The sequence below is a fragment of the Apium graveolens genome, chromosome 3 (assembly GCF_009905375.1).
Source record: "Apium graveolens cultivar Ventura chromosome 3, ASM990537v1, whole genome shotgun sequence".
Classification (NCBI taxonomy): Eukaryota; Viridiplantae; Streptophyta; class Magnoliopsida; order Apiales; family Apiaceae; genus Apium; species Apium graveolens.
In genome coordinates, this window is record NC_133649.1 from 201,286,953 (window position 1) to 201,302,028 (window position 15,076).

General features: G+C 36.3%; 1 long non-coding RNA gene across 2 annotated transcripts; it reads right to left on the reverse strand.

Annotated features, from left to right (window-relative positions):
- Window positions 1-5,988: 5,988 nt before the first annotated feature.
- Window positions 5,989-10,728, reverse strand: LOC141713036 (uncharacterized). Of its 2 annotated transcripts, none has more exons than XR_012571792.1 (3): window positions 10,570-10,728; window positions 9,464-9,657; window positions 5,989-8,571 (listed from the first exon to the last, which is right to left on the reverse strand). It is a non-coding gene; the product is annotated as an uncharacterized LOC141713036 (long non-coding RNA). The 2 variants fall into 2 exon arrangements; XR_012571791.1 differs by having other exon boundaries at window positions 10,347-10,728.
- Between the last annotated feature and the right edge of the window lie 4,348 nt (window positions 10,729-15,076).

The window sequence follows — 15,076 nt, forward strand, 5'->3', positions numbered from 1 at the left end:
TTTATAAAAACCGAACCAAACGGTACCGGTTTTCGGGATAATTATCCAAATCTATACAATTTGTACTGCGGTCTTGGTCTCAGCGCCTGGTTACACGTATTACGAAATGATAATTATAATAGTTTAATAAAAAGATCCCGTTTATCGAAAATACGGGTTTTATCAATTTACCGAAACAAATTTTGTATCGAAAATATTGCGTCGGGACCCGCACGGGAAAATGCTCGGAATATTACAATTTGGTTAGAAAGGAGTTTTCGGAAGAGTTTCGGGTTATAAAAATGTAAAAACGGTTTAGGTCGGCTGGTTCCCGATTATATAAAATAGTTTGTAATTACTCGGAAAAAAAGAAATTATAAAATCCATAAATATCCAATAAAATCATAAATATAAATAGGAAGATATGACAATTATCTATATTTTATTTTGGACATATAGAAATTAAAATACTCAAATTATATCATATTTGTATATCCAAACACAAATACCACTTCACAGATAATTACCAAAATTCCTATAATGATCACATAATATTTATTATTAACAAAAATAATTACATGTCATATCTCGAATATTACATAGATGGCAGTCCTAAGTGCTGAAATGTGATTTCTTTCTAATCCATCACAAAGTCTGATTACCCTTGGATGAGAGGAGTCTTCATTGTAGCATAGACATTTCTCTTTCAGAATAACTTCTATCTTAGCAGAATTCTTCTTCATTGGAATTTCTCTTCCATCATCTTCAACTATCTTTGGAATAAATTCTGCAACCCTTGATCCAGAGATTCTGGCTTTATCCCTTATGGTCTTCATCATGAAATTTGACCATCTTCTGGTAACCTCAGACTTTATCTCCAAAAGATAATGAATGAGTTGAAGTTCTTTAAGATATTTTTTCAGCACATCTGATTCTGACATACTGTATGTTCTTCCATCTTTAAGAAATGGAATCAGCTTTTACTTGACTTTATTCTTATCATGAGTATCCATTACCACTTGAGCAGATATAACCTTGTCAAGGTGTTCTGTGTAACTTCCTCAAGTGGTTTGTCAGTTAAATTAAATGGATCTTTGATAGTTACTTAAACTCCTGTTTTCTTCTTAGCTTGGCTTGATCATAACCCAGATCTGACTCTTGCTTCTCTAGTATTCACTCCTACAGTCAAGAAATCAGATAGCAGTTGACTTTTCTTAGGATCTGATGGTTTGACATTTTTCCATAGGAGTTTCTTCTTATCAGCAATTGTCATCTTGTCCAAATCAACTTGAGCTCTGTCAAAGGTTTATTTCCTGATGACTTGTTCAGGATTTGCAGATTCTTCTATAGCTTGCTATTCTGAAATTTCTTCAGGATTTGTCAAGTTCTGAACTTCTTCACTCTGAACAACTTAAGCTATGTCAGAGGTTACTTAGATTTTTCTGTCATCTTTCTTCTTTTCAGAATTTCAACAGTTTAATCTTCTGCAGCAGCATCATCAAAGACTTGAACCATCTTGCACACAGGATCCATCAGAATTTGAGGAATCTTCATTTTCTGCTTCTTGACTGTCTCCCCAACTTTTCTTTTTCCCTTGTCTTTGGGATCAGTAGTACTTTGAGATCTAGTCCTTGATCTAGGAATCTCTGTGGCAGATCTTTCTTTCATCACAATCCCCTTTTCTTTTAGCCTTGGTGGCTTTTTAGCATCAGAAGCTTTTGACTTTGGTTTGCTCTTCTCAACAGCAAATTTAGCTTCTTCTTCTCTTAATTCCTCTAAATCCACTCCTGGATTATCCTTAAGGAATAATCTCTTGGCCAGTTCTTCATCAATAGTTTGAATTTTAGGATCCTTGTAAAAGAATGTTGCTTTCTTTCCCTTGAATTTCAGAGTCTGCAAAAACTTCTGTGAATCTTGGCTTCCAGCTTGAATTATTACATCAGAAGTAGTTGTCAGAACTTGATCATCAGAATTTGCGATCAACAAGGGAACATCCTGATTTGTAAGCTTCTTTCCTTCCTTATTCCTCCTTTGAGTAGAACCAGACAATCTCTTATGAGAACCTGTCTGTTGAGAAGTAATCCTGCTCAATTGCTCTCCTTGACTGTGACCTCTACTCCTATCAGAGTTTCCCTGGTCATCACCATGATCATCCTTTTTCTTCAGTGTCTTGATTGGTGAGCATTTGGACTTAACTACCTTTTCCCCCTTTTGGCATCATCTGTCAGGAGTAGTGAAAGAAGGAGTTCCACTGAAGATTGGATCTCATTTAACTGAGTCTGTTGAGCAGCCTAATTTTGTAATACCTCATCCAGTTGGGCCTGCTGCTGGACTTGAACAAGCTCAATAGCCTCTACTTTTTCTTGAATAGGTTTGATAAACCTCTTCTTGTCTAGCTTTTGCATCATTTCCAGCTTATCAGCTGTTTCTTGAAGTTTATCAACCTTTGCATGAGTCATGGAGTGTTGTCCTTGTAGAGTTCTAGTACTGAAAGCTGTGACTTTTAGTTGGTTCTTGAAGTCAGAACTTGTCAGCAACTCATCAGCTTTTAAAATATGCTCTGACAGAATATGTGTGCTAGGAATAAAATTAGTATCATTCCATTTGTGCATCCACTCAGCCCCTCTGAAGGTTTCCTCCCATGGAACTGGAGCCTCTTCCTCAAACTGGAACAAAGCCTTTTTTCCTGTAGGGAATGAAGTATTTACTGGAGCTGACTCTCCAGAACCTGCTACAATCTCCTCATCTTCAGATAACACCAAGATGTGTGTGGCTGTAGGAGACTCTGTAGCATCTAAATTCTGATCTTCAGTATCTATATCAAGAATTGGAGTTGATGGTATCTCAGCCTGTAGAATTGGTGAAACAGGAGATGTTGGCTATTTTGCTGGTGGAGCTTCTAGATAGAGAACATAAGGTATATTCAAATTATTAATATCTATGTCAGGACTTATCTCTTGTTGTTCAACATCATCTGTAGCTTTGATTGGAGAGTGAGGTGGAGAAGGCACAGATTCTTGTACAGGTTCTGATCTGTGGTCTTCAGGAATTTCAGATTCCTTTATCAGAACTTCCTCAGCTACTGGCAGGGCTTCAATCACAACAGGTTCTTGTGAGATCAGAGATTCCTGATCCCCTTCCTCAGCATCTTCAGTATCCTCAGATTGAGTTTGTGCAAAATGCACACCTGCTCTCACCTTCCTTGATTTTCTAGATTGAGGAGTGACATGATCTGTATCAGAACTTGAAGGTCTTTTCCTTTTCAAAATCCCATAACCCTCAGCTTCATTCTGTTTTTGAGGAGTTACCTCTTCAGCTTCTATTGTCACAGGTTCTGATGCAGGAACCTGGACCTGTTCTCCCTCATCCGATTTATCTCTCAGAATTAGCCTTCTCTTTCACCTTGGTGGAGATTGAGGAACATATTTTGCTCTTGAAGATTTGATACCAGTAGCAAATTTTACAAGTGGCACCTTTTGAGAAGTACCAAATGTTGGTTTGGTTTTGGATTTGAAAGTGCTGACAACTGGTATCTGCTGAGAGATACCAGAAGTGGATTGTGGTAGTTGAGAGGGTGCAACTTCAGGAAATTTGGGTGTGTATGTGTTGGGGTTAGAGTTTACTAAGAACTGTTTTATAGATAGAGGAATTTGAAGAGGTCTTAGTATGTCTTTCTTATTATCAGTAGATAACAAGTCTGTGAAGGCCCTTTTATGAAATTGAAAAGGTTGAATCAAGTCACTAAAGACTTGGGGCTTATCAGAACAACAAAATCTGTAAATAAGCTGACAGAACCTAGCAAAATAAACAGTATTTGGTTCCTCTTTCATCCTATCCCCAATAAAACCCAAAATAGCAGTAGCATAATCAAATTGAGTTTGATTAAGAAGTGTATACCCTATTTGCTGACTCAGAATTGGAATAGCATCAAAATTTGAGCATTTGTTGGCAAAGGCTCTGGTGATGCAATCGAAAAAGAAGCTCCACTCCCTTCTGATACAGGGCCTCTTTAGCTGTCCCAGCTTGGACAGACTTTTCACATAGCCAAGATTGGCCATCATGCTCTGTAGAAATGGATCCCCAATCTGAGCATTGAAAGTACAATTTTCTGGCAAATATAGAGCTTATCGAACAGTAGACAGGGTAACCAGGTGCTCATCTTCCCCGGTTGTGAAAATGATGCTTGAAGACCCATCTTCTCCACCATTATCATAGACTCCAAACCTCCAAAACTCCAGTATTTGTGTTCCTGAGAGTGCTTGTGGTTGGGTCAAAGCATACCCAATCTCACTGCGAGCAAGAAAATCTTGAATGAAGTGAAGCTTTGAAGGAGCATCGTCTTTGCTGAGAATAACCACCATATAGTTGTTGGGGACGAACTTGGCTCCATTAAAGATAACGCCCTATGGTGCCATTTCTGTGAGAAATTAAGTGAAATAATGTGTGTGTAGAAAGTGTTTGATAAAGTACCTATAAGAAAGTAGCGTCAGAAAATAGTAAGAGTGTAAGAGAATAAGAGAGATGAGAAAAGAGTAAGAAAGTAGGTAAAAGATTGTAAAATCTTTTATCTCTCATATATATACGCTCCACTTATTACAACAGCTAATTTCTGAAGCTGAACCGAACTTTTGACACCTGGAAGCATGTAATCAGTCAAAACATTATTAGTGGGCACGGTAAACGTGCAGTAAAAATTGTGCACATGCAGTTGTCAAAATAAACACGTTTCCCATTAATCGAAAGATTAGCAATGTTTTTAGCTCACTTAAGTATTTTTTGAAAATATGACAGTTACAGTAAATATCAAAAATAAGTCAAGTAAATAGATAATGCCACGTAAACATCAGGATTTGCATCAAAACTTCACTATTATCAGAATTTAACGGTCATCAGAACATGGCTTCTGTACTCAAAAAGGTGAATGACTGTTTCTGTGTTTCTTCACACAAATACTGACTGGTTTCTTAAGAGTTTAATCATCAGAACATAATCAGAACTTGTCCTCAGAATTTATGCAAATGATACTTAACTATTTATCAGAAACAACTTAATCACCACAGTAATTTTCATCATTCATATGGAGTGATAGTGTGTGTATGTGCAAATGATCTAGATAAAGATTAAAGTCTGATAAACTTCAGTATATCTTAGAAGTAAGGCATAACTAAGAAAAAATGCTTAAAATCTGTCTTGAATTGTGAAGTCTACTGTAGAATAATGTTATGCAAGAATCCACCTTAACTGTTTGTGCTTATTTTATGCATCTTTTGAAATTATTTTTGACAATGGCTTCTCAGTGTAAATGAGTTACAACTACCATCAGAATTTATGCTGTTATTAGAATATTTCTCCAGTAATCAGAGAATGTGGAAAGTCGCCAAGAAAATTTAATTTGCTTTTCTAATGCATATAACTTAATACCAGCAATGCACTTGGATCTTTCCTTTCACATATTTACTCTAGATCTTAAAAGAGTACCTGATTTCAATTTTTTTATTTTCTTCAGATAAGCAAGGCTTATCAAGCATGTAGTTCATCCTTAAGATTTACTGACATCAGAATTTGACAGATAAGAAGCAATAATCTAGTTTGTGACTTAGTAATAAGATACAGGAAGTAAATTTGACTGAGATCAAAATCAGAATTTGCTTGTGTTATTGATTTCCATATAAATAACTATTTCAAACATAGGATACATAGTTTGTTAAAGACTACTAAGTCAGCATCTAACACAATAATCCTCATTGGATTGAATGGTCACAGAACATTCAAAACACTTTCAGAGTTTATAGAATCACATCAGATAATATGCAGTATTTAATATGTTACAATTTAAGCACATATTACATTGATATAAGAAAATCTGTAAACACTGATCATCAAGTCTGATGTATGAGAACAAAAACTAAAAAAATTTAAGAAAGAACCTGAAACCATTCTAAGTTCATTTACCAGTCTTATAAAAGTAGCTTCACATAGTGGTTTTGTGAAGATATCTGCTAGTTGTTGATCTGTTGGAACAAAATGCAATTCCACTGTACCTTCCATCACATGTTCCCTTATGAAATGGTACCTAATGCTGATGTGCTTTGTCATTGAGTGTTGAACTGGATTTCCTGTCATAGCAATAACACTTTGATTATCACAGTATATAGGTATTTTAGAAAATTTTAACCCATAGTCTAGTAACTGATTCTTCATCTAAAGAATCTGTGCACAACAGCTTCCTGCGATAATATATTCTGCTTCTGCAGTTGATGTGGAAACTGATTTCTGTTTCTTGATAAACCAAGAAACCAATCTGCCTCCAAGAAATTGGCAGCTTTCACTAGTGCTTTTCCTGTCTATTTTGCATCCTGCAAAATCTGCATCTAAGTAACCTATTAGCTTAAAATCTGATTCCCTAGGATACCACAATCTTAGATCAGCTGTACCCTTGAGATACTTGAAAATTCTTTTCACATCTATTAGATGAGGTTCTCTAGGATCAGCCTGAAATCTTGCACAAAGACAGGTAGCATACATGATATCAGGTGTACTTGCAGTTAAATAGATTAAAGAGCCAATCATACCTCTGTAGTTAGTAATATCTACTGATGCTCCAGTATCTCTATCTAACTTGGTGGCAGTGGCCATGGGAGTTGATGCAGTAGAACTGTCTTGCATTCCAAATTTCTTGAGTAAATTTCTGGTGTACTTGGATTGATTTATGAAAGTACCTTCCTCAGTTTGCTTGACATGAAGTCCCAGAAAATAGCTAAGTTCTCCCATCATACTCATTTGATATCTTGACTGCATTAGCTTTGAAAACTTTTCACAGAGTTTGGCATTTGTAGAACAAAAAATGATATCATCAACATAAATTCAGACTAGAAGTAGGTCCTTGCCACGGTTGATATAGAACAGAGTTTTATCAATTATGCCTCTGGTAAATCCACTTTCCAGAAGAATTTGTGCCAGAGTTTCATACCATGCTCTTGGAGCTTCCTCTAATTCTCCATTGAGAAATGCACTCTTTACATCCATTTGGAAGAATTTAAACTTCTTGTGAGCAGCATAAGCCAAAAAGATTCTTATGGATTCCAATCTAGCAACTGGAGCATATGCCTCATTATAATCAATACCCTCCTATTGAGAGTAACCTTTAGCAACCAACCTTACTTTGTTTCTTGAAATTATGCGATCATTGTCAGTTTTATTTCTGAACACCCATTTTATGCCCACAATGGACCTGTTCTTTGGTATTGGCACTAGGTCCAAACTTTATTTCTTTCAAATTCATTTAAGTCTTCCTGCATTGCTTGCACTCAATCAGCATCTTGAAAAGCTTCTTCCACTTTCTTTTGTTCAGTCTGAGATAGAAAGGAATGATAGAGACATTAATTTGTTGTTGTTGTTCTAGTTCTGACATCTGCTTCAAGATCTCCAATTATTAAGTCAGGTGTGTATGATTTAGTCCACTTCCTTGCAGATGGAAGTTGATCTCTAGAACTGGATCCTCCCCCATGATCCATGCTGTCTCCATCAGCATTTTATGATGCTCTCCCTGAAGTTATGCTCTCTGAGATTCCAGAATTTGAGTTGGATCCTTCAGGAATTGAAGAATTAGAGTTTCCAGAATTGTCATAATTTGGCTCATCAGAACTTGATGAATCAGAACTTGAAGGGCCAGTGACTGGTTCTGATACTTCTTGAGAATCTTGAGTGGTGGTATGATCATCAGCTTGCTCCCCCTGAACATGTGCATTTTCCTTTGGAGCAGTTACCACAGTTTCAATAACATCATAATTTAACCTGTCAGAACTTACAAGATCAGGATTTAGGTCATCAGAATTTACAGAATCAGAATTTACATCTTCAATTTCAAATCTCAGCTGATCATGATCATAGAAATCTTCATGTCCAGTAATCTTTTTATCATCAAAAGATACATTGATAGATTCCATGACAACCCTTGTTCTTAAATTTTTAACTCTGAAGGCTTTTGTGGAAAGTGGATATCCCACAAAAATTCCTTCATCAGCTTTAGATCAAATTTTGACAGCTGTTCAGGATAAGTCTTAAGAACAAAACACTTGCATCCAAATACATGAAAATATTTCAGATTTGGCTTCTTTTTCTTCACCATCTCATATGGTGTTTGTTAGGTCACACAACACTATATAAGGGGGTTGAATATAGTGTTTATACAATAAAATCGATTTCAACACAAGTATGTAACAAAGATCAAGTATATTCAAATAAACTCTGTTATAATAGAACTATTGTTCTCTCTCAGTGATGAACAATGTGACAGCCTCAACCACGGGGTCAGGAGTTGACATCATCAATAACAACAATAACAACTTAATATAATCCAACTCAACATTATTATATAAACACAACCCCTTTTTCCAAGATCTTTTCAAGGTTTAAGTATGACTTAGGTTACAATCGTCACAAAACCAACTTACTAAAGACAATCCTGACAATACTATCTTTGTATAGCAACTCAACAGACCCGCTTGGGTCCAGCACAACCACCTCAGAGGAGCCTGACTCGAAAGGAACTGGAACTCTGCCCTGACTACCACGGGAGAATCCCCTAGGCATCTGCAATATATATATATATAAAACATTTTGCAAGGGTGAGCAATCAATTGCTCAGCAGTACCACTATATGAATAATAATCAAAAACAGTTTATGATAAACAATTATAGGAACAGAAATCATAACTTGCTAGAAAATAAATAAAACATGTGTGAACTGGATATCAAAACTAGCATGCTCTGTAAAACCAAATCATTAGTTGTGTGTTGTGCATAAATATCAATTTTCAATTTTTAGCATGCTTCTTTCATTTTCCAATCTTCTGTCCCATCGCAGGACCTATAAAACCATTTGTCCCATTACGGAGACCCAAAATCATTTATTCCCTTACGGGAACCATAAAACTTATCCAATCACAGGATCTTTAAAACTCGTCCCATCACAGGACCTATAAAATTTGTTCCTCTCCGGAAACCTCAAAATCACTTGCTCAGATATAAAAGTTTTGGATGATCCCTGGTGAGACAGCTGATCAGGCTATCCTATGAAACTTGTTCCGGAACTCTGAGACTAGCTAGTTTTCTGTCACACTGGGCTGGTGGTTATAATAGGGTGCGCAACCACTTCGCCTCTTACGCTAACTTCCAGGCCGTTACGGGCCTTCTGCGCACACTCATCCAATTATCTGATCATTTTTATCCAGTTTCCAAATCACTTACCTATCTCTTGTCAAAACAATTATAACACGACACATTTTCCAAAACATTTTCATTTTATTCAAAATTTTAGAGATAGGCATTTTCAGAAGTTACTTTTCCCCCAAAACCAAGTTAACAAAACAATTTGAAACCCAGGGGATACGTAACTTAGATTGTTCTGTTCCAGTACGTAAATGTAAATCAACAATTATTCATATAGTACTGAACTATAAAAGATTTGTTCAGGGGTACTTGCCTTGCAGAGCTTTACAAATATTATCGATTGACCTTGGGCCGACACGGACGCTCAGGCTTTAATGTCTAACCACTAGATTACCCTGGATTCAACTTCAACACTCAGGTCCTTCAATTGGAACCTTACTGAGCTCGTCGACTGTCCACTAGGCTATCTTTAGACCAACGCCAACTCTTGGGCCTTCCGACTAGAACCTACAAGGTCGAAACACCTTAACTTAGACATTCGATTATGCTTGACATATCCTCGCTAACAATCTACCCGAACGTTAACAAAACACGGGTCGTAACATATTCAATATTATAATACACGTATCAATTTGGGTTCACGTTCTCGAAAATCGGTTCGGTGTTCATTTCCAGAAAATAGGTATATTTATCCTTTTATGAAATTAGGGTTATCAATTTTCGTAAAGTATTTCATCACAACCCATAATCAGGTTTCGTATACCGTACTTATAACCGATCGACATTCCGATAGTCATTAGGTACGGCCTCGTATTTCCATAATTTAATTTTTCCGGAAATCGGGCATCACCTCCTTTAATTATCGGCTAACCCGTCGAACGTCCGAGGTCAAATCAATCACAACCACAATTAATCACAATCCAAAATCCAACCAAGATTACTCAATCAATATATACCAACAACCACACCTTTAAATTCGAAATAAATATAAATCTCGGATTTGCGAAAATCTGGAAAAAATTTCTATTTACTAAAATAAAATAACTCAACACTATAAAGAAAACCATGATATAAATTTATCGAATATATAACCCTAATAATTAAATTAATTAATTACACAATAAGAAAACCATCGATAAATCAAAGTACTCAAATTAAGACTACACAACACAATTATTCCAGCAAAATCTTGCTACCAAAAACTCCACCACGGCCAGCGGCCCGCTGGGCTCACCGCCGGCGGCCGACCAACCTCCGATCAACCCCAAAATGCGGGTGTTGATCGAGGCCGAGCTCCCAGACACCTCTGTACTCCTACACCGCACACAAGACCACCCTAATCTCTAGTTTCTAGCATCACAACAGCGAATTAAATCATAACTTCGGATTATATAAGTATGAATATATATGTATCTATACCGTTTTTTTTTCACAGAGGGTGATGAGGCTAGGTGTGTGAAGTAGTAGAGAAAAAGAAAAAAAAGAAACAGAAGAAAGGGAAGAAAGAAGGGGGCGGTGCAGAATCGCCGGAGCAGGAGGAGAAACGACGGTGAGGGAGAGAAGTCGGGGGGGGCTATGTTGAGGGGAATTAAGAAAATAAAATAAAAAAAAAATTACAAATCCTTTTTACTAAAAAAACTGAAGCAAACATGGGACACGTGTATGAAACAATTTACACGTATCTTATTGCTAGTTTAAGCTTTTGACACGAATAGCTAACCCCTTTGTCAACCTGATTTCGCATTGACTATAATTTTTAACGATATAATACGCGGTTGAAAGTAACCCGGTAAATTACAAAAATAATTTTAAAACTACCGAAATATTCCAAACTTAATGAAATATAAATTTCGTAATTTTTGAAGAATTTTAGAATTAAATACTGATTTTACAATTAAATACAAACATAAAATCATTTAAAGATAAATAATCAATAAAATATTGATTTCTAAATTTTATAAACTCCTAAAAATAATAAATAAAATTAAGAAGCCATAAAAATGATTTTAGGGATAATCCAAGTTTTTATGGAAATAAATCTTAAATAAAATCACTTTTAAATATAAAAATAAAACAACACAGCAAAACAACTGATTACACAAATAATCCTCGAACACCATTGATCACATATAATTAATAACAAAAATAATATCCAGCTGATAGAACTTATACACATATTTTGTTTATTTAATTATTCAATAATTACACATTTAAATAATAAAATTAATAATAATAAGAATATACGAGTCGTTATATCCTTCCCCCTTAACAAGATTCTGTCCTCAGAATCTAATTTTTAACCCACAAGTGAGGATATTTGTCAAGCATATCTAACTCTAACTCCCAAGTAGACTCTCCTACTCGAGGATTCATTCAAAGCACACTCACTAAGGATATAACTCATTCCTAAGGACTCACTCATAACAATCTAGGTTCTGGGTCGATCATTCCACGCAAAACAATTTGGATGAGAGTCCATTGGCTCCTACTCAACGACTTAGTTTGAATCAAGAACATATCGCTTTAACAATAATATGCAGAACACACTATGAATTACTGCAACTTTAATGTCAATGCTAACCCATGAACACTTCATCTATCTTCCTCGATACCTCCAACGGGTACATATATATTTAGGCTCAATTTGCCTCTTCTAACTAAACCTAACCAATTTCATTCAAAGTGAAATGTTGTCAATACCCATGATCCTACTTTTATATCCATACTCTTTCGATGCAAATTCGTCTCCTTTCTATGTCCATCCCAAGCTGTGTCAACTCTTTTTCGAATCAACACCACTACGCCCGTGGTGCGCTGAATTTACTCAGGATCTAACAACATTTCTACTCCCACTTTTCTCAATAAAAGGGAAATTCACACTTATGCTTACACAGGGCTTCACCAGGTAGCATTCCCTAATAACATGATAATAATTAACATAGAAAACTCAATCAATGGTAGGTGATTACCACAGTTTCTATTTAGATTCAAACTATATATTCGCAACATATCTTATATTGCCTAAATCGTCCTTTCATTTTGACCCTTCATTTACGAATGATAGGCGGTGCTCACTTCCAATTTAGTTTCTAAACATTCGAACGCCTCTTGCTTCTCGCCATCAGTTAAGACTGGACAGTAATCTCAGATCTTCACTTCTTCTCACTTTCAGATATTTGCACTTCACATTCCACCTTTTCCCTATTCCTTTATTTCTCCATAGCGATTTTAATCACATTCAATCATTTCCTTCTATACAGGGAATCTGTTACTACACCGACTTTGCTTAAATGTTAGTTAATGGAATAATCAGAATCATTTGATACTCTCAGCCAAAATTCATACTTTAAACTTAATATATAGTTGTTTTTATTCGAATCTTCGTAGGGAAATTCTTGGGCATTTCACATGGACGTCCTTGGTCTTTGAATAGCTGAGGATGTTATCAATAAATACAATCATGCTTATCCAAGCACTCCTTATACACCATGTTTCTTAACTGATACACTTGTTAATCCTAATGACATTACCAAAAATTGTGATGGCCATTTTTCGTGTTAACTACAGTCTTTGATACGTCCTCAGGTTGGATCTACTTTATCTCTTTAGCTTATTAACTCTTTTTTTTACACGATTGGAAGAGCTTCTTATCTTTCTCCTTCCCTTAGCAACTCATCCTACTACTGGATTCCATACACTTTACTATTCGCTTTTCCTGAATTAATCTTTGCCTTATGAAAGGAAAACCAATTCGTTACTAAAATCATATCAACTTCTCTAGCTCAAAGGGAATCAGGTCAGCTGCACTACGTCCGAATTCAAACCGCTCGATCTTTTTGGTCATTCCGGAAGTTCTGCCTCTAACCATGCTGGATGTTGACCCTCAGAATGTAGTACCTTGAGTAACTGTTCCACAATTCCTTGCAATACGCCCAATCTTCCCGCATTTGTAACAAGTACTCTTAGATTTTCTGGATTGCACTCTGACGCCTAATGGCCCTTATGACCACATGTGACACATCGAACGTTCTTTGTTTCCAGGTCTGAAAATCACGTCAGACATTGACTTACTCTAGTTGGAACCGACTTCTATCTAACAGACCATTAGTTGGTACAATTAACCAACTCTTCCTTTTAATTGACCAATTGGAGTATCATCTGAAACACCACTAACACATCATAGTATACGTTGTATCTTTAAAAGTAAGGTATTTTCCAAAAATTTGGGCAGCATTTCCTCTATATTATTGACTACCAGTCGGACTCAAGCCGACACCAGCAATTAACCAACAATCATATCAACCCATCAACATCAATCAAACCACCAACCAGTATATTACCCATCTTTCACCACTCAACTCTGCGGTTCACAATACTATGACACATAATATATTAATAACCTTATGTATCACTAACCAATCATAATAAAACGGGGTTGGCTATTTCAGTCACAACTACCAACAAGCAACCTCACAAACTAAGTCAACTTAAGGACCTTTGCTAGGCCTACTAGTCCAAGTTTCAGCCAACCATTCTTCTAAAGACGGTTCCCTATCATTTGCCATAGACTCGACAATCACTGAATTAACTTTTCTAAGACAACAACCTTTTCCAATGGATCACAAATCTTTACTGTTGCCATCATTCCAAAATAGCAACCGGACACAGAACTTTTGTTTCTCCTGACGGTCAATTCTTCGTTTATTTTCCATAACTAGGACGATCTGACCACAGTGGTTACCGAAGGAAATTCATTGCCATAAAATACAAAATAAAATTTTGAGATCAGGATAATTCATTCTAAAAGAAACCTGAAGGAAATGCGGATATGATTGGGAGCAACCATACAAGTACGTAAGATGGCCAGTCTTAGTACCATACAGTTTACAACACATATTTCGGTGGCGTCCCACTAGACCCTTTGTCACACAGACAAATAGTCACATTATATGTATTGTTTGCCCCAATCAACCGATAGAACCTCCGAGGAAGGAAATATAAGAGTTCAAGGTATAAACCTCAGTACTGATCCATATTCACTATAAGACTCGGCTGTCGTGGAAGCCGCTGACTATTACCATTCCATTTAAACTTTCATGGTCAGACTCGCTTCCTCGAGAAGGGAAACTAGAAACCTCTACCAGACATTGCCAGTGATACCTATATACAAGGGAGACTTATTACAAGCTAGGGCAGTTCCAGCCAATCCTTAATAGACATCAGGGTTACACCTCTGAAACCCTTAACTAAACTCATAGACTCGCTCCTCTGATTGAGTTGCTGACTCACATCTATATAAACTTTCCTGCACTCTTTTGACTCTATTCCTAACCTAAATCAGGGACTCAAACCTGTAGCTCTGATACCAACTGTGACGGTCTCAACCACGGGGTCAGGAGTTGACGTCATCAATAACAACAATAACAACTTAATATAATCCAACTCAACATTATTATATAAACACAACCCCTTTTTCCAAGATCTTTTCAAGGTTTAAGTATGACTTAGGTTACAATCGTCACAAAACCAACTTACTAAAGACAATCCTGACAATACTATATTTGTATAGCAACTCAACAGACCCGCTTGGGTCCAGCACAACCACCTCAGAGGAGCCTGACACGGAAGGAACTGGAACTCTGCCCTGACTACCACGGGAGAATCCCCTAGGCATCTGCAATACATATATAAAACATTTTGCAAGGGTGAGCAATCAATTGCTCAGCAGTACCATAATATGAATAATAATCAAAAACAGTTTATGATAAACAATTATAGGAACAGAATTCATAACTTACTAGAAAATAAGTAAAATATGTGTGAACTGGATATCAAAACTAGCATGCTCTGTAAAACCAAATCATTAGTTGTGTGCTGTGCATAAATATCAATTTTCAATTTTTTAGCATGCTTCTTTCATTTTCAA